This window comes from Protomyctophum parallelum (assembly GCF_964188405.1).
Source record: "Protomyctophum parallelum genome assembly, chromosome: 3".
In the NCBI taxonomy this organism is placed as follows: Eukaryota; Metazoa; Chordata; class Actinopteri; order Myctophiformes; family Myctophidae; genus Protomyctophum; species Protomyctophum parallelum.
Window position 1 is genome coordinate 25403442 of NC_139698.1, and position 25715 is coordinate 25429156.

Below are 25715 nucleotides of genomic sequence, written 5' to 3' on the forward strand. Positions count from 1 at the left end.
AGTTATTTGTTTCCCCTCAAACCCATCCTCAATGTGTTGGGTGAGGTTGAGCTCTGTCCAGCACAGGAGCGGCTGGGACGGAAACCAGCTTGGTCTTTAGTCAGCTTGGTATCTATGAGTGGCAACAAGGCGTTGGAGTAGCAGCTTCTCATATAGCCTTGTAGGTGATGCAGAGGGAAATGGGTCGGTAGCTCTTTGTGGATAATGGGTCTATGCCAGGTTTAGGGATTGCAACCACGTTGGCCTTTTCCCAGACAGAAGGGATGGTTTTCTGTGCTATGCATGTGTTCAGCATCCCCACAAGCCAGGTCTTTGCGTTGGGTCCCAGGTGCTGTAACATTTCTGCCAGTAGGTCATCAATCCCTGCTGCTTTTCCGGGTTTCAACTTTCCCATTGCAGTTTCAAGTTCTTCTAGGTCGAAGGGTTTGGTTTGAGGGCTGGCTGATTGTGGTTGGTCTGATACCACTGTGCGATGGTATTCTCCTGTGGGTCGGTGGCGGTCTTGGTCACAACTGGTGGCCAACAGTTGTAACCAACACCGCCACCGACCCACATAGAATACCATCGCACAGTGGTATCAGACCAACCACAATCAGCCAGCCCTCAAACCAAACCCTTCGACTTAGAAGAACGTGAAACTGCAATGGGAAAGTTGAAACCCGGAAAAGCAGCAGGGATTGATGGCATACTGGCAGAAATGATACAGCACCTGGGACCTATCGCAAGGACCTGGCTTGTGGGGATGCTGAACACATGCATAGCACAGAAAACCATCCCTTCTGTTTGGAAAAAGGCTGGAGTAGTTGCAATCCCTAAACCTGGCAAAGACCCATTATCCCCGAAGAGCTACCGACCCATTTCCCTCCTCTGCATCACCTACAAGCTCTATGAGAGGCACTACAATTTCTGAACAGACTATATTTACATCAATATGTCTGGATCCCCACCTACTCACTCAGGGTTGACGTGTCACACCTGCAGTGATGGGAGGGGCACCAAAATGTGGTATTTTGATTGTTTAATGGGGGCACTCCCTTAGTATAAAAGTGTATGTTTTGTGTACACATGACCTGATGAAGATCAAATGGATCGAAACGCTGTCAGTATTTCAACAAAGAACGTCTTTCTTATACCTGTGGTGTGCGGGCTCCATCCAATACCTACACCAGTTGTGATGCAACAGAGTTTGCTGTGACCGTTGTGAATTATGGGTGGTGTGGTTTTTGCCAAGACGGTGGATTGTGGCCCATGCCTTCCTGCTGTTATTTGACATGTTGGTGTTCTCTATATCTTTTCGTCCTGGGCATGACGTTAAACTGTTCCGTTCGAGAGGACCAGCGACCCTCGAATGTAAACGGCCACGAAAGGAAATTATGTGTGTGTGAGGTGTTCTCTATAGGTTGGGTTTCAGGTGGTTGTATTGTAGTAGCTTGACATTTCTTGGAGGGCACTTTCAAGGACAGACTCAATCTTCTGGAAGTCTGCTTGTTGGGTCGTAATGCAGAGGTTGTCGGCGTAGATGAAACGCTGGCATTAGGCATTGGGTAGTGGCTGGTCGTTTGTGTAGATATTGAAAAGGAGGGGGGCGAGCACGCTACCTTGTTGGAGGCCGTTCTTTTGGGCTTTCCATTTACTCCTCTGGTCATTTAACTGGACATAGAAGCGCCTGTTGTTGAGGAGGCTTTTCCTGACCATTGTGCGGTGTTGGACAGTGTCGTAGGCAGCAGAGAGATCTCTGAATGCTGCTCCAGTTATTTGTTTCCCCTCAAACCCATCCTCAATGTGTTGGGTGAGGTTGAGCTCTGTCCAGCACAGGAGCGGCTGGGACGGAAACCAGCTTGGTCTTTAGTCAGCTTGGTATCTATGAGTGGCAACAAGGCGTTGGAGTAGCAGCTTCTCATATAGCCTTGTAGGTGATGCAGAGGGAAATGGGTCGGTAGCTCTTTGTGGATAATGGGTCTTTGCCAGGTTTAGGGATTGCAACCACTTTGGCCTTTTCCCAGACAGAAGGGATGGTTTTCTGTGCTATGCATGTGTTCAGCATCCCCACAAGCCAGGTCTTTGCGTTGGGTCCCAGGTGCTGTAACATTTCTGCCAGTAGGTCATCAATCCCTGCTGCTTTTCCGGGTTTCAACTTTCCCATTGCAGTTTCAAGTTCTTCTAGGTCGAAGGGTTTGGTTTGAGGGCTGGCTGATTGTGGTTGGTCTGATACCACTGTGCGATGGTATTCTCCTGTGGGTCGGTGGCCGTCTTGGTCACAACTGGTGGCCAACAGTTGTAACCAACACCGCCACCGACCCACATAGAATACCATCGCACAGTGGTATCAGACCAACCACAATCAGCCAGCCCTCAAACCAAACCCTTCGACTTAGAAGAACGTGAAACTGCAATGGGAAAGTTGAAACCCGGAAAAGCAGCAGGGATTGATGGCATACTGGCAGAAATGATACAGCACCTGGGACCTATCGCAAGGACCTGGCTTGTGGGGATGCTGAACACATGCATAGCACAGAAAACCATCCCTTCTGTTTGGAAAAAGGCTGGAGTAGTTGCAATCCCTAAACCTGGCAAAGACCCATTATCCCCGAAGAGCTACCGACCCATTTCCCTCCTCTGCATCACCTACAAGCTCTATGAGAGGCACTACAATTTCTGAACAGACTATATTTACATCAATATGTCTGGGTCCCCACCTACTCACTCAGGGTTGACGTGTCACACCTGCAGTGATGGGAGGGGCACCAAAATGTGGTATTTTGATTGTTTAATGGGGGCACTCCCTTAGTATAAAAGTGTATGTTTTGTGTACACATGACCTGATGAAGATCAAATGGATCGAAACGCTGTCAGTATTTCAACAAAGAACGTCTTTCTTATACCTGTGGTGTGCGGGCTCCATCCAATACCTACACCAGTTGTGATGCAACAGAGTTTGCTGTGACCGTTGTGAATTATGGGTGGTGTGGTTTTTGCCAAGACGGTGGATTGTGGCCCATGCCTTCCTGCTGTTATTTGACATGTTGGTGTTCTCTATATCTTTTCGTCCTGGGCATGACGTTAAACTGTTCCGTTCGAGAGGACCAGCGACCCTCGAATGTAAACGGCCACGAAAGGAAATTATGTGTGTGTGAGGTGTTCTCTATAGGTTGGGTTTCAGGTGGTTGTATTGTAGTAGCTTGACATTTCTTGGAGGGCACTTTCAAGGACAGACTCAATCTTCTGGAAGTCTGCTTGTTGGGTCGTAATGCAGAGGTTGTCGGCGTAGATGAAACGCTGGCATTAGGCATTGGGTAGTGGCTGGTCGTTTGTGTAGATATTGAAAAGGAGGGGGGCGAGCACGCTACCTTGTTGGAGGCCGTTCTTTTGGGCTTTCCATTTACTCCTCTGGTCATTTAACTGGACATAGAAGCGCCTGTTGTTGAGGAGGCTTTTCCTGACCATTGTGCGGTGTTGGACAGTGTCGTAGGCAGCAGAGAGATCTCTGAATGCTGCTCCAGTTATTTGTTTCCCCTCAAACCCATCCTCAATGTGTTGGGTGAGGTTGAGCTCTGTCCAGCACAGGAGCGGCTGGGACGGAAACCAGCTTGGTCTTTAGTCAGCTTGGTATCTATGAGTGGCAACAAGGCGTTGGAGTAGCAGCTTCTCATATAGCCTTGTAGGTGATGCAGAGGAAAATGGGTCGGTAGCTCTTTGTGGATAATGGGTCTTTGCCAGGTTTAGGGATTGCAACCACTTTGGCCTTTTCCCAGACAGAAGGGATGGTTTTCTGTGCTATGCATGTGTTCAGCATCCCCACAAGCCAGGTCTTTGCGTTGGGTCCCAGGTGCTGTAACATTTCTGCCAGTAGGTCATCAATCCCTGCTGCTTTTCCGGGTTTCAACTTTCCCATTGCAGTTTCAAGTTCTTCTAGGTCGAAGGGTTTGGTTTGAGGGCTGGCTGATTGTGGTTGGTCTGATACCACTGTGCGATGGTATTCTCCTGTGGGTCGGTGGCGGTCTTGGTCACAACTGGTGGCCAACAGTTGTAACCAACACCGCCACCGACCCACATAGAATACCATCGCACAGTGGTATCAGACCAACCACAATCAGCCAGCCCTCAAACCAAACCCTTCGACTTAGAAGAACGTGAAACTGCAATGGGAAAGTTGAAACCCGGAAAAGCAGCAGGGATTGATGGCATACTTGCAGAAATGATACAGCACCTGGGACCTATCGCAAGGACCTGGCTTGTGGGGATGCTGAACACATGCATAGCACAGAAAACCATCCCTTCTGTTTGGAAAAAGGCTGGAGTAGTTGCAATCCCTAAACCTGGCAAAGACCCATTATCCCCGAAGAGCTACCGACCCATTTCCCTCCTCTGCATCACGTCTTTCTTATACCTGTGGTGTGCGGGCTCCATCCAATACCTACACCAGTTGTGATGCAACAGAGTTTGCTGTGACCGTTGTGAATTATGGGTGGTGTGGTCTTTGCCAAGACGGTGGATTGTGGCCCATGCCTTCCTGCTGTTATTTGTCATTATGGTGTTCTCTATATCTTTTCGTCCTGGGCATGACGTTAAACTGTTCCGTTCGAGAGGACCGGCGACCCTCGAATGTAAACGGCCACGAAAGGAAACTGTGTGTGTGAGGTGTTCTCTATCATTTCATTCCAGACTTCACTGTCTATCTCCTGTGTTTTCCATTCATCTTGAGCGTTACACAGTCGTCTGATGTGCGGGGGGAGGTGCCGGCTAGCGCATAAAGGCACGGACGGGACAGGTGTTGTCTTGACCCATCCCGTGATGATGCGACAGGTGTCATTTAGGGCTGTGTCGACCAATTTGGTGTGACGTGATCGGCTCCAGCTTGAGCAGGCATACTCTGCTGTAGAGAAAGACAGGGCCATGGCAGTTGCACGGATTGTTTGTGGGTCTGCGCCCCACTTGGGAGTTCACTAGTTTTCACAGGATGTTATTGTGGGTGTTGACCGTGGCTTTTGTGTTCTCCAGGTGTTTTTTTTGAAGAAGAGTGTCCTGTCCAGTGTAACTCCAAGATACATGGGGTGGGTATGGTTGGAGAGTTTGTGACCATCCCAAGTGACGCTCAGTTCTTTTCTCGCGTCTCGGTTCCTCAGGTGGAAGCTGCATAGTTGGGTTTGTGTGTCTTTCTTTTTCTGTCTTTCTTTCTTAGGACGGAGATCAAGGTAGACGCCATAGGAAGGCTCAACACTAGCCGATGCCCCTAGAGATCCATCCCAAAGCTTCCCTCAGGGAGCACAGCAAGCCAGCTAGCCAGCAAGCCTGCCCAGTCAGCCAACGCAGCCAGTCAGCTCCGCCAGTCAGCCAGTGTAGAAAGTCAGGCTGCCAAGCCAGAGCATATCAGCCCTTGCAGTCAGCCATTGCAGCCATACCAGCCTTGCTCAGTCAGCTCAGCCAGGCCTCTCTTGAGGCCTGGCTCTCTGTCTGCCTGGCCCGGTCTGCCCTGCCCTGCCTTGCAGCAACAGAACCAGCCTTTCTGGAAAGCCAGCCAGCTCAGAATGCGAGCTGAGCAAGCTAGTGCAGCAGCAAGCCCAGACTAGGTTACCGCAGCCTTACTGTGCAGCCACAGCCACTCAGTCTAGACCAGCAGGAGCTGGCCAGGCTCCAACCCTTGCAGCGCAGCCTTAGGCCGGACAGTCCCCCTGCCTGCACTTTGTTGCCTTCCTGGCCTGTCTGCCTGCCTAGGCGCCTCGGTCTTCCTGTCTGTCTGCCTTGGCCTGCCAGTCTGAAACTGGTTTAGACTAACTGAGTGCTTGCCAGCTGTGCTGGCTTGCTGAGCTCGTATTCTGAGCTGGCTGGCTTGCCAGCAAGGCTGGTTCTGTTGCTGCAAGGCAGGGCGGGGCAGACCGGGCCAGGCAGACAGAGAGCCAGGCCTCGAGAGAGGCCTGGCTGAGCTGACTGAGCAAGGCTGGTATGGCTACAATGGTTGACTGCAAGGGCTGATGTGCGCTGGATTGGCAGCCTGACTTTCTACACTGGCTGACTGGCGGAGCTGGCTGGCTGCGTTGGCTGACTGGGCGGGCTTGCTGGCTAGCTGGCTTGCTGGACTCCCTGAGGGAAGCTTTGGGATGGATCTCTAGGGGCATCGGCTTGTGTTGAGCCTTCCAACGGCGTCTACCTTGATCTTCGTCCTAAGAAAGAAAGACAGAAAAAGAAACACACACACAAACTCAACTATGCAGCTTCCACATGAGGAAGGCAGGCAGGCACGCAGGCAGGCACAAGCTGCCTGCGTGCTTGCTTCGCCCTCCAGTTGCTGCTCCAGTTATTTGTTTTCCCTCAAACCCATCCTCAATGTGTTGGGTGAGGTTGAGCTCTGTCCAGCACAGGACGGGACGGAAACCAGCTTGGTCTTTAGTCAGCTTGGTGTCTATGAGTGGTATGAGGCGTTGGAGTAGCAGCCTCTCTTGTAGGTGATGCAGAGGAGGGAAATGGGTCGGTAGCTCTTTGAGGATGATGGGTCTTTGCCAGGTTTGGGGATTGCAACCACTTTGGCTTTTCTCCAGACAGAAGGGATGGTTTTCTGTGCCATGCATGTGTTCAGCATCCCCACGAGCCAGGTCTTTGCGTTAGGTTCCAGGTGCTGTATAATTTCTGCCAGTATGTCATCAATCCCTGCTGCTTTTCCGGGTTTCAACTTTCCCATTGCAGTTTTGAGTTCTTCTAGGTCGAAGGGTTTGGTTTGAGGGCTGGCTGATTGTGGTTGGTCTGATACCACTGTGCGATGGTATTCTCCTGTGGGTCGTGGCGGTGTTGGTTACGACTGTTGGCCACCAGTTGTGATGCAACAGAGTTCGCTGTGACCGTTGTGAATTATGGGTGGCTCCCTGAGGTCCTTGATCGCCATTGGGTCCAACAGTGGTCATTGAAGCGTGCACACACATGCACACATGCACCTACACACACAGGGGCACATGCGTATGCACACCTGGACCTTTAAATGAACAACAACACAAAAACTAAGGCACTGGTGTCGGACTTCTGGTTTACCGGAACGGGGTTCAACTCCCTGCAGTGCCCTGCTCAATGTGTTGTATTTCATTCATTGGTCCATGGTCTCAGGTCATTGAGCGGCGCGCTATAGTGTGCGATTCTTCATCATTGTTGAGGATTTTTTAAAGGTGAAAATCAAGGAAAAGCAAAAGGCTATAGTCCATGGTCACGGACCGCATACTGGTCAAGGTCATTTATACTGGTGAAGATCATTTACTAGTCTTCTAAAGGTCATTTATACTGGTGAAGATCATTTACTAGTCTTCTAAAGGTCATTTATACTGGTCAAGGTCAATTACTAGTCTCATGAAGGTAATTTATACTGGTCACAGTCATATACTGGTCACGGTCATTTCTACTGGTGAAGGTCATTTATACTGGTCAAGGTCATTTGTACTTGTCAAGGTCATTTATACTGGTCAAGGTCATTTACTAGTCTTATTGAAGGTAATTTATACTGCTCAAGGTCATTGATATTGGTCAAGGTCATTAAGTGGCACGCTATAGTGCGCGATTCTTCATCATTGTTGAGGATTTGAAAAAAGGTTAAATTGCAGAAAAGCGAAAGGCTAAAGTCCATGGTCACGGAGGGCATACTATAGTATGTTGTTTTTCTTTTTTTTGGTGGTGTGCGGGCTCCATCCAATAACTACACCAGTTGTGATGCAATAGAGTTTGCTGTGACCGTTGTGAATTATGGGTGGTGTGGTCTTTGCCAAGACGGTGGATTGTGGCCCATGCCTTCCTGCTGTTATTTGTCATGTTGGTGTTCTCTATATCTTTTCGTCCTGGGCATGACGTTAAACTGTTCCGTTCGAGAGGACCGGCGACCCTCGAATGTAAACAGGTGTTGGGACAGGGTCAGGTGTTGTCTTGATGCATCCTATGATGATGCCACAGGTGTCATTTAGGGCTGTGTCGACCAATTTGGTGTGACGGGATAGGCTTGTAGGTGATGCAGAGGAGGGAAATGGGTCGGTAGCTCTTTGGGGATAATGGGTCTTTGCCAGGTTTAGGGATTGCAACCACTTTGGCCTTTTTCCAGACAGAAGGGATGGTTTTCTGTGCTATGCATGTGTTCAGCATCCCCACAAGCCAGGTCTTTCCGTTAGGTCCCAGGTGCTGTATCATTTCTGCTAGTAGGTCATCAATCCCTGCTGCTTTTCCGGGTTTCAACTTTCCCATTGCAGTTTCACGTTCTTCTAGGTCGAAGGGTTTGGTTTGAAGGCTGGCTGATTGTGGTTGGTCTGATACCACTGTGCGATGGTATTCTCCTGTGGGTTGGTGGCGGTCTTGGTCACAACTGGTGGCCAACAGTTGTAACCAACACCGCCACCGACCCACATAGAATACCATCGCACAGTGGTATCAGACCAACCATAATCAGCCATCACTCAAACCAAACCCTTCGACCTAGAAGAACTTGAAACTGCAATGGGAAAGTTGAAACCCGGAAAAGCAGCAGGGATTGATGACCTACTGGCAGAAATGATACAGCACCTGGGACCTAACTCAAGGCCCTGGCTTGTGGGGATGCTGAACACATGCACAGCACAGAAAACCACCCCTTCTGTCTGGAAAAAGGCCAAAGTGGTTGCAATCCCTAAACCTGGCAAAGACCCATTATCCCCGAAGAGCTACCGACCCATTTCCCTCCTCTGCATCACGTCTTTCTTATACCTGTGGTGTGCGGGCTCCATCCAATACCTACACTAGTTGTGATGCAACAGAATTTGCTGTGACCGTTGTGAATTATGGGTGGTGTGGTCTTTGCCAAGACGGTGGATTGTGGCCCATGCCTTCCTGCTGTTATTTGTCATTTGTCATTATGGTGTTCTCTATATCTTTTCGTCCTGGGCATGACGTTAAACTGTTCCGTTTGAGAGGACCGGCGACCCTCGAATGTAAACAGCCACGAAAGGAAACTGTGTGTGTGAGGTGTTCTCTATCATTTCATTCCAGACTTCACTGTCTATCTCCTGTGTTTTCCATTCATCTTGAGCGTTACACAGTCGTCTGATGTGCGGGGGGAGGTGCCGGCTAGCGCATAAAGGCACGGACGGGACAGGTGTTTTCTTGACCCATCCCGTGATGATGCGACAGGTGTCATTTAGGGCTGTGTCGACCAATTTGGTGTGACGTGATCGGCTCCAGCTTGAGCAGGAATACTCTGCTGTAGAGAAAGACAGGGCCATGGCAGTTGCACGGATTGTTTGTGGGTCTGCGCCCCACTTGGGAGTTCACTAGTTTTCACAGGATGTTATTGTGGGTGTTGACCGTGGCTTTTGTGTTCTCCAGGTGTTTTTTTGAAGAAGAGTGTCCTGTCCAGTGTAACTCCAAGATACATGGGGTGGGTATGGTTGGAGAGTTTGTGACCATCCCAAGTGACGCTCAGTTCTTTTCTCGCGTCTCGGTTCCTCAGGTGGAAGCTGCATAGTTGGGTTTGTGTGTCTTTCTTTTTCTGTCTTTCTTTCTTAGGACGGAGATCAAGGTAGACGCCATAGGAAGGCTCAACACTAGCCGATGCCCCTAGAGATCCATCCCAAAGCTTCCCTCAGGGAGCACAGCAAGCCAGCTAGCCAGCAAGCCTGCCCAGTCAGCCAACGCAGCCAGTCAGCTCCGCCAGTCAGCCAGTGTAGAAAGTCAGGCTGCCAAGCCAGAGCATATCAGCCCTTGCAGTCAGCCATTGCAGCCATACCAGCCTTGCTCAGTCAGCTCAGCCAGGCCTCTCTTGAGGCCTGGCTCTCTGTCTGCCTGGCCCGGTCTGCCCTGCCCTGCCTTGCAGCAACAGAACCAGCCTTTCTGGAAAGCCAGCCAGCTCAGAATGCGAGCTGAGCAAGCCAGTGCAGCAGCAAGCCCAGACTAGGTTACCGCAGCCTTACTGTGCAGCCACAGCCACTCAGTCTAGACCAGCAGGAGCTGGCCAGGCTCCAACCCTTGCAGCGCAGCCTTAGGCCGGACAGTCCCCCTGCCTGCACTTTGTTGCCTTCCTGGCCTGTCTGCCTGCCTAGGCGCCTCGGTCTTCCTGTCTGTCTGCCTTGGCCTGCCAGTCTGAAACTGGTTTAGACTAACTGCGTGCTTGCCAGCTGCGCTGGCTTGCTGAGCTCGTATTCTGAGCTGGCTGGCTTGCCAGCAAGGCTGGTTCTGTTGCTGCAAGGCAGGGCGGGGCAGACCGGGCCAGGCAGACAGAGAGCCAGGCCTCGAGAGAGGCCTGGCTGAGCTGACTGAGCAAGGCTGGTATGGCTACAATGGTTGACTGCAAGGGCTGATGTGCGCTGGCTTGGCAGCCTGACTTTCTACACTGGCTGACTGGCGGAGCTGGCTGGCTGCGTTGGCTGACTGGGCGGGCTTGCTGGCTAGCTGGCTTGCTGGACTCCCTGAGGGAAGCTTTGGGATGGATCTCTAGGGGCATCGGCTTGTGTTGAGCCTTCCAACGGCGTCTACCTTGATCTTCGTCCTAAGAAAGAAAGACAGAAAAAGAAACACACACACAAACTCAACTATGCAGCTTCCACATGAGGAAGGCAGGCAGGCACGCAGGCAGGCACAAGCTGCCTGCGTGCTTGCTTCGCCCTCCAGTTGCTGCTCCAGTTATTTGTTTTCCCTCAAACCCATCCTCAATGTGTTGGGTGAGGTTGAGCTCTGTCCAGCACAGGACGGGACGGAAACCAGCTTGGTCTTTAGTCAGCTTGGTGTCTATGAGTGGTATGAGGCGTTGGAGTAGCAGCCTCTCTTGTAGGTGATGCAGAGGAGGGAAATGGGTCGGTAGCTCTTTGAGGATGATGGGTCTTTGCCAGGTTTGGGGATTGCAACCACTTTGGCTTTTCTCCAGACAGAAGGGATGGTTTTCTGTGCCATGCATGTGTTCAGCATCCCCACGAGCCAGGTCTTTGCGTTAGGTTCCAGGTGCTGTATAATTTCTGCCAGTATGTCATCAATCCCTGCTGCTTTTCCGGGTTTCAACTTTCCCATTGCAGTTTTGAGTTCTTCTAGGTCGAAGGGTTTGGTTTGAGGGCTGGCTGATTGTGGTTGGTCTGATACCACTGTGCGATGGTATTCTCCTGTGGGTCGTGGCGGTGTTGGTTACGACTGTTGGCCACCAGTTGTGATGCAACAGAGTTCGCTGTGACCGTTGTGAATTATGGGTGGCTCCCTGAGGTCCTTGATCGCCATTGGGTCCAACAGTGGTCATTGAAGCGTGCACACACATGCACACATGCACCTACACACACAGGGGCACATGCGTATGCACACCTGGACCTTTAAATGAACAACAACACAAAAACTAAGGCACTGGTGTCGGACTTCTGGTTTACCGGAACGGGGTTCAACTCCCTGCAGTGCCCTGCTCAATGTGTTGTATTTCATTAATTGGTCCATGGTCTCAGGTCATTGAGCGGCGCGCTATAGTGTGCGATTCTTCATCATTGTTGAGGATTTTTTAAAGGTGAAAATCAAGGAAAAGCAAAAGGCTATAGTCCATGGTCACGGACCGCATACTGGTCAAGGTCATTTATACTGGTGAAGATCATTTACTAGTCTTCTAAAGGTCATTTATACTGGTGAAGATCATTTACTAGTCTTCTAAAGGTCATTTATACTGGTCAAGGTCATTTACTAGTCTCATGAAGGTAATTTATACTGGTCAGTCATATACTGGTCACGGTCATTTATACTGATCAAGGTAATTTGTACTTGTCAAGGTCATTTATACTGGTCAAGGTCATTTACTAGTCTTATTGAAGGTCATTTATACTGCTCAAGGTTATTGATCAATATCAATGACCTTGATGACCCCAAGGTCATTAAGTGGCATGCTATAGTGCGCGATTCTTCATCATTGTTCACGATTTGAAAAAAGGTTAAATCGCGGAAAAGCGAAAGGCTATAGTCCATAGTCTCGGAGGGCATACAAAAATGTGTGGTGCTATACAGGCCGTTCTGGAAAACTTGGGACAGAGGTTCATCGTTGGCATCCAGGGAGTGTGTGTGCAAAATTTGGCATCGACCGGGTTAATGGTGCTGGAGATTAGCTGTTAACAAACTGACGGACACACACACACACACACACTCACTCAGAGTGCAAAACATACTCTATCCCCATGGCTTTGGCCTGGTGCCATACCGTTATTAATTATTGCCTACAATGTCAATTGTGAAATTACTTTACCGTTGCAATGCAAAATTTACATTTCAACGAATGGACCTCGTAAAACAAAACAAAAACCAAGGCACTGGTTGTGGTACTTCTGGTTTACCGGAATGGGGTTCAACTCCCTGCAGTGCTCTGCTCAATTTGTTGTATTTACATGGTTCATTTTTATTTTCTGCTCATTGTGTTGCCTTTTCATAGATGATAACCCCCAGGTTCTTTAATGTGTTTGCACTCCCTACAGTTAGGTTACCAAGTCTATTTATTTATTATTTCTGTTCACTAGAACTAGAACCAATTACCAAAGTAGGCTTTCTAATGACACAACTCGCCTTTGTTTTTATGTGTAGCAAAAACGTTCTTTTTATTTACGCCAAAGAGTAGAGGCTGGTCTGCATTCATGCGAGCGGGGAAGTTTAGAGTAACATAGCTCTAAATGAAACGCATTAGAGCTATGGACCAGAGCTAGTAGTCATAGCACTTCATGGTATATGCATAGTTTATATAGTTTCATTATAGATATATTAAACAGAGAGGACTGGAGTCAATTGGGTTATATTATGTTTAACACTAATTTGAAGCTGTCAAAATCTGACAGACTTCTGGCGGCCATGGCCACGCCCACCTTTTGGTAACGCCCACTTTCGGCCAAGCCCACAAAAAGGACCCCCCATGTCATTTGCCAGGCAGGCTCCACTCTCAGACAGATATTTGGCTCCGTCTTATGAGCTAATTTAGAACTTCCTGTCTGAGAGCTAGCTAATTTAAGACATCCGGTTGCCTTCAGAATAAAATAAGGTTATTTAATTCGTTAATTAAATAATTGTCAATGCCCCAAGGCACAGCACTTTTTTGAGCGTTGACCTCAGTAGAAGGTCTGCTGCCGTGAATTTTACACCTCTCCCACTTAGCGGAGAGTGGGGTGTGGTACAGGACATCTCCCCGAACGCGTGGGTATACTGCATCTACAAGTAGTACAAGATAAATTGAAACCATTGACACCTACTTCGATGGTTCAGTTGTCATCTATGCCGGGGAATTTAGCAGCTCTCATTCAAGCGTTTTTTCAAAATCCAGGTCACACATTTGATTGCAAAACAATCTGTGGTGTCACTCAACAACTAGTGAATAGCATCTTACTTGGCCTTAGGAATGCACAATGACCCATTAGATTTTATACACAAACTAGTAGTTTGGTTGAGTATGTGTGGTGTCCACACAGTTGTTCAAGCAAAACATACAGACATCTGTACATTCTGTGCCTGGACAGTTGAAAGCAATTAACAGAACAATAACGGAGGACAATTTGGAAGAAGATGATGATGATGTGGTTTTATGCAATGAAAGTCTAAATGACAATACATGTGTGAAGCTATACCATTACCAATTCTAACATTTCTACAACAGACATCTGCTATCAAAAAATGTCACACACGGCTTGAAGAAGCAGCAGCGCAGGACTCAACATTTAGACGGAAACTTGAGAAATTCAATCTAGCCAACACATCAGTGTCATTAGTGTCTCAGAAATGTTCTAGGACAGAAGTATGCACCATATTAAATAGATTTGTAGAATACACACTTCGGTCTCCTTTCCTTGGAGATGACCTGCTTTGCCTGAAAAGTCTTAGTCTGTATAGTTGTACTCAATGTGGTGACAAGGCCTTACCATCTACAAAGAACATGTCACAATTCATAGTGCAGCCACTTGACGTGTCACAAAAAGGCATCTTAGACACTATTGCACAAATATTACCTGCTCAATCTGAACAATGTGAAACATGTCAGCAGGAAAAGAGCTTATCAACATATGAAGTAATTAACAGCCCACAGACCTTACTTCTCCTGTTAAGAGCTGGCACAAAAATTCCAAAAACGTTCAATTTATCCTGTCTGTACCACCAAAATGAGTATGCTTTGACCAGTATGTGTGTATTTTTCGACAGGCCACCATATGCGTCATTGTACATCCTTAAAGATCATAAATGGCATATCTGGACAAATGAATCGAATGACACAGCAGGCTATACCTTTGAGCTGATGCAAAGAACATCCGCTCGACAGCACACAAAGACAGTAGTCACAAGTAGTTTCTATGTCGTGTCATACGAGAAAATAAACAGTCGAGAAATAATCAAGTTTCGTCAGGACAAACAAATGCATAAATGCACAGACAGATGCAATCAACGCACACAAGTGACACCCATTCCAAAGCTAGAGGTAACTCCTTGACCTGACTTAGCTTGCGTAGAGAAAGTGATTTCATGTCAATGCCCCAAGGCACAGCACTTTTTTGAGCGTTGACCCCAGTAGAAGGTCTGCTGCTGTGAATTTTACACCTCTCTCGCTTAGCGGAGAGTGGGGTGTGGTAGAGGACATCTCCCCGAACACGTGGGTATGTCCAGATAGTTGCCTCGCGGAGGCCTCTTTGTCCAGTGTCCATTCTGGGTCCGGAAACGGTACTTTTTGTCAGCATTGACCCCAGTAGAAGGTCTGCTGCTGTGAATTTTACACCTCTCCCGCTTAGCGGAGAGTGTGGTGTGGTAGAGGACATCTCCCCGAACGCGTGGGTATGTCCAGATAGTTGCCTCGCGGAGGCCTCTTTGTCCAGTGTCCATTCTGGGTCCGGAAACGGTACTTTTTTCAGCGTTGACCACAGTAGAAGGTCTGCTGCTGTGAATTTTACACCTCTCCCGCTTAGCGGAGAGTGGGGTGTGGTACAGGACATCTCCCCGAACGCGTGGGTATGTCCAGATAGTTGCCTCGCGGAGCCGTCTTTTGTCCAGTGTCCATTCTGGGTCCGGAAACGGTACTTTTTGTCAGCCTTGACCCCAGTAGAAGGTCTGCTGCTGTGAATTTTACACCTCTCCCGCTTAGCGGAGAGTGTGGTGTGGTAGAGGACATCTCCCCGAACGTGTGGGTATGTCCAGATAGTTGCCTCGCGGAGGCCTCTTTGTCCAGTGTCCATTCTGGGTCCGGAAACGGTACTTTTTGTCAGCATTGACCCCAGTAGAAGGTCTGCTGCTGTGAATTTTACACCTCTCCCGCTTAGCGGAGAGTGGGGTGTGGTACAGGACATCTCCCCGAACGCGTGGGTATGTCCAGATAGTTGCCTCGCGGAGCCGTCTTTTGTCCAGTGTCCATTCTGGGTCCGGAAACGGTACTTTTTGTCAGCCTTGACCCCAGTAGAAGGTCTGCTGCTGTGAATTTTACACCTCTCCCGCTTAGCGGAGAGTGTGGTGTGGTAGAGGACATCTCCCCGAACGTGTGGGTATGTCCAGATAGTTGCCTCGAGGAGGCCTCTTTGTCCAGTGTCCATTCTGGGTCCGGAAACGGTACTTTTTGTCAGCATTGACCCCAGTAGAAGGTCTGCTGCTGTGAATTTTACACCTCTCCCGCTTAGCGGAGAGTGTGGTGTGGTAGAGGACATCTCCCCGAACGTGTGGGTATGTCCAGATAGTTGCCTCGCGGAGGCCTCTTTGTCCAGTGTCCATTCTGGGTCCGGAAACGGTACTTTTTTCAGCGTTGACCACAGTAGAAGGTCTGCTGCTGTGAATTTTACACCTCTCCCGCTTAGCGGAGAGTGGGGTGTGGTACAGGACATCTCCCCGAACGCGTGGGTATGTCCAGATAGTTGCCTCGCGGAGCCGTCTTTTGTCCAGTGTCCATTCTGGGTCCGGAAACGGTACTTTTTGTCAGCCTTGACCCCAGTAGAAGGTCTGCTACTGTGAATTTTACACCTCTCCCGCTTAGCGGAGAGTGGGGTGTGGTATAGGACATCTCCCCGAACGCGTGGGTATGTCCAGATAGTTGCCTTGCGGAGCCGTCTTTTGTCCAGTGTCCACTTTATAAAGTCCATGCACTCCAGTGAATAGCATTTATCCATTTAGATAACTTTATTATTATTATTATAAGGATTTAATTACTTATTCTTACACAGAAACATAATGTGTGTCTTATAGCATCATATAGCATCATTTAAATGCTTAATTTGTAGTTTTAATGTGCAAATTAAACTTTTTTTCAATACTCTAGAGGGTACTCTTATTTTGAAGAGATCGTCCACCGGAAGTCTTAAATTAGCTCACTAGATTAGCTCACTAGACGCTGCCGTGACTCGAGAGGTCTCTTAATATTTGTTATATCATATATCATAATAATAAAACACTATATTCTCGAAACAATCTGTTGCAATGCACAAACAATAACAGATTTATTATTTGATTTATTATTTATGTCAACATCAAGTTGGACCCTCTTGTATTATATAAATATTATTGAGTTGTGCTTGAAATGTACTGTAATTCTGCAAACTGTTAATAAATATTTTAATCAATCAATCAATTCAGGAGTCACTGTATTCGACAGATCACCTATCTTGACCTCACCATTCTACTGTAAGTAAGTTTGTACTGTACTCTCACTCTCATGTCATTGGTTAGTTGCAACCATTGCAACCCACCATTATACTATAGGTCCAGATGTCCACAGCCCCTAATTTGTACATTTCTTTAGTTTAGAATTTAGATAATACATTAGATGTTTTAGGTTATAGGTGTTACTGGTATTGGTACAGTCAGCCTGGCTATCAATACCACAATCAAAACCTCTAAGATATTACAAATTTAAAGGGCAGATTCATCACTGCATGTCAGGCAGTCAGGACAGTTAGAAAATCAGAAACTATTACAAAGAAAAACAAATTGTTTTCAGTAGCGTGTCGTTTTGGTGCCATCTACTGGCTGAGAGCAGATAAGGATTTGCCTAAATGTACATTTGGCATTTTCCAGGATTCCCAAACTTATGGTTCCATTTGTAGGCTACACTCAAGAGTTACATCCTCAGGAGGAACCCGGATTCCCAGAACCACTGATCTTCTAAAACAGCATCTAAATATGGCATCATGCTATCTTTTGTCCTGTCAGTTCTCTTTCTTTCAATCATTTTATCTGTCAGCTCTCTGCCGATTGGATAAACTTGGTATCCCAGCCTGAAAATGCCCTTTCCTTTTACTAAAGAGCTGGAGAGAGGTCTCCCCATTACTGAACTAACATGCACCGACAGATAAATTAGTTTACAACACCTGCCAGAGATGACTGATTAATTTATATTCCTGCTCAACTACATGCTCAGAGGAAAATATTGTACAATTGACACTTGCAGATTCAGATTACTCATTAAGATTGATTTGTTCACAAGCTCACAATGTGTCGCTTACCTTAATCATTTAAAAAAATCATATTTCGTGAATGAGACCTTTGCTAGCTTTCTGCTTACATTGTCTGAGCACCTGGCAATTATCTCTGGTTGTGTACCGCAATTCAAAAACTTTACACTAGCTTTGACCTCTGAGCAAAATGCCTTTAAACAAATGAGCAGAAACCTGTAGTAATATAAAGTAAGATACAAATATTTGTATTATCTGCCCTACAATCTCAGACGTACGAAAGTCTATGGTTTTAGATTACTTATACTTCAGACATTAAGCCATATTTAGAGAGAAGTAAGAAGCAAGAACTGCTGAAACCCCTGGTCAAACATTAAAAGGCTGCAAATACAATAACAAACACAATTTTAATGAATATAAAAATATGATCATTTACACACGTTAACAGGAATTTACAAAATTGAAACAAACATTTAAATAGATTTTAAAATTTGAACATTTAAGCATTATGTAGTATATAAAGTATATCTTTGCATCTGGGGAACCTGGAGAAAATACAGATAATTCCAGGGGTCCTTGACATGGAAAAGGTTGAGAACGAAATGTGGTCACATTATAAAGCATATATCTAAATGACCGAGCGGTAGCGCATAGACCCGCCTGGCAGCAGTTAAATGCAATTTATTTGTGCAAGTATTTTGTTTACTCATGACAAAGTTGAAGTAAACAGTATGCATTTCCATAACATAAACAAGCAGCACGCTAGCAAACAATTCACTAGTTCTTTGTTTCAATCATTTTGTTATGATGAATTTTTCTGATCTTCTTAAATACACTAGCTTGAAACTATACCGTCATATGCATACATCTGTCGCGTGAAGCATCAAAACATTAGAAAGTAGGCTAGCCGGCATATCAGATTGTGAAAATATAATAAAATGATTGAAAGAACTAGTGTATTGTCTGTGCGTGCTGCTTGCTTATTTTATGGACATACTGTTGACTTTTACAACTTTGTCATGACTAATAAAAAAAAATAGGTATAACTCGCACAAATAAATTGCATTAAACAGTGCTGCCGGGCGGGTCTTTGCGCAACCACTCCGTCATTTAGATAAATGCCATTATAAAGGGGCGATCATGGAAGATATCCAGTAGATGAGCAGCACAGGCTCTTCAGGCTTGTACAGTTCAAGAGCGCAAGAGCAGAGGCGGGCGAGACGGACAGAGCATCCTCTTCTGTGTTGACACGACAGGCTCCAATCAGAAGCTGCAGGAGGATGGAGGGGCGACATGAGGCTACAGCAGAGGTCTTCCAACATTTTTCAGTTGCAGATTAAACTTTCAGATTTCAGACTTGTTTGACAACACCATCAGTGTTGTAAATACTTAGTTTGTCATCTTCACGTGACCACTTATACCCTCAATACTTGGAAAAAAGAGAAGATAAAGTTCAGAGCCAATGTCAAGTTTTCCCTCTACACAAAGCCTTTGCCGAAAAAAGCCGATCCACAAGCCAACAACGCCTCGCAGTGGGAGGCTTTGAGAGCTTGTAGCTTAGCCCCCTTCAAAATAGGAAGGCTAGGGAAGAAGAGTTTCTTTTATTTATTTTTTATGTTGAAAGTTCCTATCCCACAAATAGTTGACAGTCCCCCTTGATCTACAGCATTTAATCATCCCCATGGTGCTCCATTAACTTCCAAATACTTTTCGCCAACTCACCTGGAACTCTGTTCTCACCTCGTTGGTGACAACCACATTCTTTACCATCTGGTGCATGATAGGCTTTAGGTGAGCCTCGTCGTATGTGGTGTACTTTTCTGTAGGAGTCTGCAACACATGAAGCAAAAACAAATTAGAACTAAGACAAACAGTCATTCTAGCCATCTGTAGCCTACTATTATAAGCGAAAATCCACGTCCCCACATCAGTTCAGTCTATTAAACTCACCCATGGCAGGCCATCCAGCAGACTCTGGGAGAGGCAGAGGGAAGCAGCAGCGAAATCAGAGGGCCGGTAGTGAACCATCTTGTAGTCTAAGAGTGTCAACTCCATCAGATACTCGGCCAGCACGTAGGTCTTCATAGTAGTCTAGAACAGAGTAACAGACAAAACACTATTGAAAAGCCCAAAACAGTATTGTCATATCAGATTAGAAATTAGAATTGTTTTTTTTATAAAGCAGAACACGATTTTTGCTAATCAAATATGAACCACATTCCTAGGTGAATTGAAAAGCAATTTCTGAAGCCTGATGTGACACTTTTAAGGGTGAGGTCTATAATGCATGAAAATTGCATTTATAATCCACGTATAAGGCTTCATAACACTAGTTATAAATGTTAGTCATGCATAGCCTCGATAGCCAGGCTTTCATTTCGTCTGCGCGAAAGATGAAAGCCTGGAAAAAGCCGTGGGCTGAACAAGTCTAAAAGTGGGAGTCAACCCTTCCGGGTGGGCGTCGCTCTAAATGATGTGACATAGCGCTGCACTAGGGGGGAGAGGAGGGGCCGGGGGTGACGGACAGATCGATGAGATCCAATCAGGGTGCGCGCATTTCTGAGGCGCGACCCGCCCCTCTAGACGAGAAATGTCTCGCTCTGGGTCAGGCTAGTCATGCAGGACAACTTCTAGAAGTTCTAAAAATGTTTACATGTTCCAAGTGCTGGTGATAATGCATTATGACCAGAACTTGTTACAGAGTTTCCCTACATTGCGGCATTGATACTTTTACTCTGACTATGTGAACAGAAACTCACTGTTGCAGCCTTGGAAGCTCTCCTGAGGAAGTGCAACGGCAGTGGGCTCCCCAGCTCAAAGTTGAGGCCCTCAGCATCACCTACTCCACCTGTCTAATCTGAGCGGGTGTGAAGCAGTCGTCTGTGAGCCGGGCAAAGTGCCAGACCTTTAGGGCGCCTCTTCTCATTGACTCGTACTTTGAGGCGAGCAGCATGGCAGTGACACCAACAAGCTGCAGCTTCGTTCATGAAACCGGCTGAACCTGTAATAAATACAAAAAAAAAAAAAAATCAAATAGCAAAACACAAGCAGATAAAATATGCAAACAATTGTGTAAATTGCCCTTACCTGCCGAAAACGATCGAAGATGGTAACGTTATTTACAGTGTTTGCTGCAGAAGCTGCAACACTGAATGAACCTGGATCAGCCCGTCGATTAGGCGAGCTCGCATGCGTGGCGTTATGTCATAGCCCTTCATGTAACCGGGTCGCACAGCCTGACGTACCTGTACAAACAAAATATGTCATTACACTCCTGCAAGACACCAGGTCACATCATGGAATAAAACAACTCTCCACAAAACATGCTCACCCGTGGTCAAATCGGGCAAACTCACCACCAGGTATTCCTAAACATTAACTTCAGTAAAACTATACCTAAAACCAACATTCCAAATCGTAACCTCAGTAAAACTAATACAAGAACCACTGGGGGAGAGCGGTCCGGAGGAAAATGGGGAGTGTGTGTTTTGGGTCGAGCATTCCGGGTACCACATCATCATCAAGTAAAAAAAAAAAAGAAGTGTCTCGCACCACGTACCTCTAGATCCATTAGGTATAAACCAGCTCTCTCTATCTCTTCCACACCATGCCAGATGCATGTTTCTTTCTTTAAAGGGGAAGTTCTCTCCTTGCCACTGTTACATGCTCATCATGGCCAAACATAACACTATATTGCCCATGCAACGCTGTGAATATACAACATAATGCAATTTAATGTTGGGTTGACACTTGACCTGAACCAAAGGTTGTAGTGAGACTCACTGCTCCTCTGGATGTGTGGATCAGCCAGGACTGGACAGTGGACTTCTTAGAGAACCAAGGCAGGATGTGCAAGGCAGCATGTGGCACAAGCAGCAGCATTCTGGTAGAGTAGCCCAATAGTGGGAAGAAAGTTGGGTGATGTTTACCTGGTACCTTTCATGCTTCCTTCAATGCATGGTCTTTAATCTGTAAATATCCATTTGTAATACAACTGTAAATGTGACTATTAATTCCAAACCTAACCTTAACAATAAGGCGTCTTCAGACATGTACAGCATATTACCCCTGGAGGTAGATTAAAGTCTTGCTTAGATCTGTCAGTGTTTTTGAGGGGCACTGACTAGCCCCTCCTATATACAGCTTTTGTCCCGTCTCATATTTGCCATTGACAATGAAAGGAGAAATTAGGTCATATGTCCGATTGTCCACCAAATGACGTAAATTTAAATGCCATTGATGAAGGGATGATTTACGTCGTAACTCTGCTGTCGGGAGGAAACCTCATAACTCCAAAATGTTCATTTTTCAGGAAGAAAACCATATATTTTTAACACAAGGCAATACAGCCTCCTCAAAGTTAGTGTTGTAACTTAATATATTGTCAATTACTTCCATGAGGTGGTGGAGTTAGTTGCTTTAGCAGACATTTTGAGGGTCCAATGGAGTTTAGAGGTTGTCCATAACACATTTTACTACTTTCAATTGGTTCAATATTTTCGAAACACACAGACGGGGTGTTCAATAGCACTGATTTATGCCAAAAAAACCTCAAACCTAAAAAAAAATTGAGTTATGAGGTTTCCTCCCGACAGCAACGATATGTATACAAGCAAATCGTCTAACCAATCACATCAGTTCAATGAAAGGAGAAATTAGGTCAAATGTCCGCCAAATATGATTTGTGGCAAAAAACATTAAATGCCATTGACAATGAAGGGAAAATTTACATATGTAGACTAGCAAATCAGCTAACCAATCACATAAATTCTGTTGTTCATGAGCTGATGTATAATGATAAGAGCGTCCCTCACTTCACACGGGTGTGATTATTTTTAATCATTTAGTTTAGGTACCCAATGAATAGACCCTTATGTGTCTGTGCCTCAGAGTGTATACTCTTGAAGAAATTGACAGGATTTCCCATTAACCCATTTTGGACAGGAGCCCCTTTTGGTGTTTTAAGCATTATGTTGTACTTCAGATATTGAAAAATAGCAGATCTGCCATGCTTACGAGCTTGTAGATCTGCTATTTTAGAAAGATCGTGAAAGTGTGGCGCAAACCTTTGACTAATGTTTTTAATTCAAACCTTTGCTTTCTGGGGGTGTCCCTGGAACTACAGTTTTCAGATGGGGTCGGCAGCCAATTACAGATAATTCTGGGGTCCTTGACATGAAATAGTTTGAGAACCACTGACATAGAAACATGGGTTTTTCAGAAAACTGTCAGGATTTAGAAGGCATTTGTAGAATCATGCCGTCTAAATATGGCTTTGTCAAGCCATTAAGCTATAACGAGACTAAGTTTAGTGAGGTGGTGCAACTGGCTCCTTGCCTAACCTTAAAATACAATCGAATCTCGTTCAAGTGATTAAACTTTACTCAAACTGTAATCCTCTCATGAAAGTACTAATAAAAGCATTCTGTATTAATCCACACAATTCTATATGTGTTTGGTATGAAATAAAAATGTCTGTCCTGATTCCACACCGGATCGTGGAATCCTCCCCAGCGATGGTCAGGTTGTCATTGACGTCTCCAAACACGGTGGCCTGAAAAACGAAAAAAAGAGATGAAACTACTTGAGAAAAGTAGTGCGTGTGTGATTTACCTGGGGTCCCTGCTCAGTGTGCCTGGTCTTCCACCACCACCACACCTCCTAGCATGCTCCACAGTGGTGTCTCGGATACCCTTGTGGTGATTTCTGTAACACAGGTTTGTTCTATCTACGGATTGTCCTTAGTTGATCTCTTACCGTTTGAGCTGTCCGTCATGTAACTGCCATGACCTGCTCTCTGGGTAAGAAATACATAAGCTCCTCCGCCACGTCAAGGCAACAATCCATGGGAGGAGAACCCAATTTAGTCATTGCCAATTCCCAATTGCCCCAAGTGTCCTTGAGTCCCTGTTGCTGGCACCAACACCCCCACAGCTGGGGAGGTATAAACTACTGTGTGCATCCTCCCATACACTTGCAAGTAGCTTCTGCAGTGCAGCAAAAGGGACGGTCACTTGATCCACCGCCAGATTAAGTTCCCACCCGTAAACACGGCCAATTGTGTTTGATGGAGCGCCAGGCCAAGTTGGAGGCACCGCAGTTAATGCTGCAGTGGTGGGAGAGTACTTTACCTCTTACCACACCCAGACGCCCCATAGACAGACGTTTCTAAACGCTCAGGCGCAAGACGCAACCTAGAGCCTGGCTCCGCAAGACGCCAAAGGCCAGTGACCATCACAGGGTTGAAGGGCACCTCAAGTTAGCCTGCCAGACGCGAGGCCAACTGACTGGTGACGACTCCGTCAGTAGAAACCTGTGGACAAACTAGACATAGTCAGTGCAGAAAACAGACAGGCAAACAAAGACATTACTTTTTTTTGTTGATGCAATACTGCTCCATTCTGCTGCTCTGTGGAGAGAGAGGGGGTTTTATTTATTAGTTTTTTAAGATATATTTTTTGCGGCTTACGCCTTTTATTGTTTTGTTTTTTAAAGGCACTGTCGGACACGGGAGTCGAACCTGCGGCACCGCCTGGGCTTTATTAGTTTTCTTTGCGACTATTATTACTTGATGTTAAAAGTTAAACCCTATAGAGTAGAGAGACAGTGTCAAGTTTATCTGTGAGGCCTAGCACGTGGAGGAACATGGAATGCCTCCAAGATCCACTTCCTGCTGAAAAGGCACCAAACCAACCTGTACCAGAGGTCCTTAAGAGCTGCTTGTCGTCTAGGAAAAGTCACTTACCTGGTCGATCCTCTCATGAAGTACTACTAAAAGCATTCCGTATTAATCCACACAAATCTATAAGTGTAAGGTATGAAATAAAAATGTCTGGCCCTCAACTTAGCTGCATGTCCAGAGATAGACAGCTCCTTGATCAACTTGATGCACCTCCGTAGGAAAGGAAAGACCCTGTGCATGCAGCTGCTACAATGACCAGCGCACCCCAGGTCTGTCTGAGTTACAGTCTTAGACCCGTCTTGCTTCGAGGAGGGCCTCTGTCGATGCGACCAATACCATCGACATCGGTCTTCCTCTTCAGCCCCCCCTCTTCAGTCACTTCTGCCCCGTCACTAAAGACGATACGCCTCCTTAACGTTTCAGGGAAGCTACAGAACACGGACAGCTGCATCTGTCCGTCTGACCTATAGACAGTCACTCGCCACTGCCTTTGGACTGGCCTTCCACCCAACTCCCATGTGGCAGAGACACCAGAGATGACTCTGGCCAGCTGCTGACCGTTCACCTCCACGAGGTCATAACGGCTGCCACAGCGGGCGTTCCAACACCTGAAGGGGGGCGTTAGGGTGTCAGGGTGGGACGGAGTCACCAGGGAACCAGAGAACTCCTGGAAGAGAACGTTGCTCTGGGTAGTCACCACAGCTTTTGGTGGCGTGGGAGGGCGGACTAGCACCCACGTCTTAGTACTGGGGACATAGCGCTTACAGAGACACCGGGCGACTTTACGGATAAAAGCTGGTCTCCACTGCTTTCTACGACGGTCATACCAAGGAAGCACCGGCCTCCACTCATTAGTACGCTGGTCAAAGTAGCATGCACAGGGTCTCTCCTCAACAACGGGTGTGACATCCTTCGGCGGTCTGAGCAGCTGGTTCTCAACTACTACTAGTGAGGAAACGTCACTTACCTCGTTGAACTGGAGGTACAGTTCAGGGACGCACGCTGTGATGATGGCGAAGTCGTCAGCGGTCAGGGCACGGTTCACCAGGTTGTCCACGCGGACGTCTACCTCCCTTCTGGAACGAGCCCTGAACTTACCTGCACGTCCAGAGACAGCCGGCTCGTTGATCAACCTGATGCGATACTGCTCCATTCTGTGGAGAGAGAGAGAGGCGTTGCTTTGTGCCTGTGGAGAGAGAGAGAGAGAGAACTGAGAGAGGTGCTGCTGTGCCTGTGGGGGGAGAGAGACAGAGGTCCTGCTCTGTGCCTGTGGAGAGAGAGTACTGAGACAGAGAGAGTACTGAGAGAGCTAAGAGTTGTACAAGGCCGATACACCTGTGAAAGAGAAATGTCAACAAAAAAAGAACAGATCTAACAATGAGTATTATTTATGCTACAAGTGGTTAGCTTAGGTCTGATCTTTAAGAGACGCGGTGACTGATTTGAATGACTGCAGCTATGTTGTTATAGTTTGATTCAAAATGTAATGGCCGAGCCACAATTTGAGTTAACTTGTAAATGTAGCTAACTCAAGTTTGAAACACAGTACAACGGAAATAATTAAGACGGGAACCTGACGGTGCAAAAAACAATTGAAGCTAGGCTACAACGGCTACCGACAGCCTAAATGTTTTCAAACGTTTATGAAAATCACAATCGACGCAACGACGATACCGACAGCCTAAATGCTTTCA

The 25715-nt window shown here is 46.7% G+C and overlaps 1 pseudogene across 1 annotated transcript; it reads right to left on the minus strand.

Annotated features, from left to right (window-relative positions):
• Positions 1-18477: 18477 nt before the first annotated feature.
• On the minus strand, positions 18478-24120 carry LOC310856619 (G2/mitotic-specific cyclin-B2-like; annotated as a pseudogene). The gene is made up of 8 exons: positions 24085-24120; positions 22832-22893; positions 21123-21222; positions 20427-20584; positions 20099-20340; positions 19290-19430; positions 19062-19169; positions 18478-18609 (listed from the first exon to the last, which is right to left on the minus strand). The product of its transcript is annotated as a G2/mitotic-specific cyclin-B2-like (transcript).
• Between the last annotated feature and the right edge of the window lie 1595 nt (positions 24121-25715).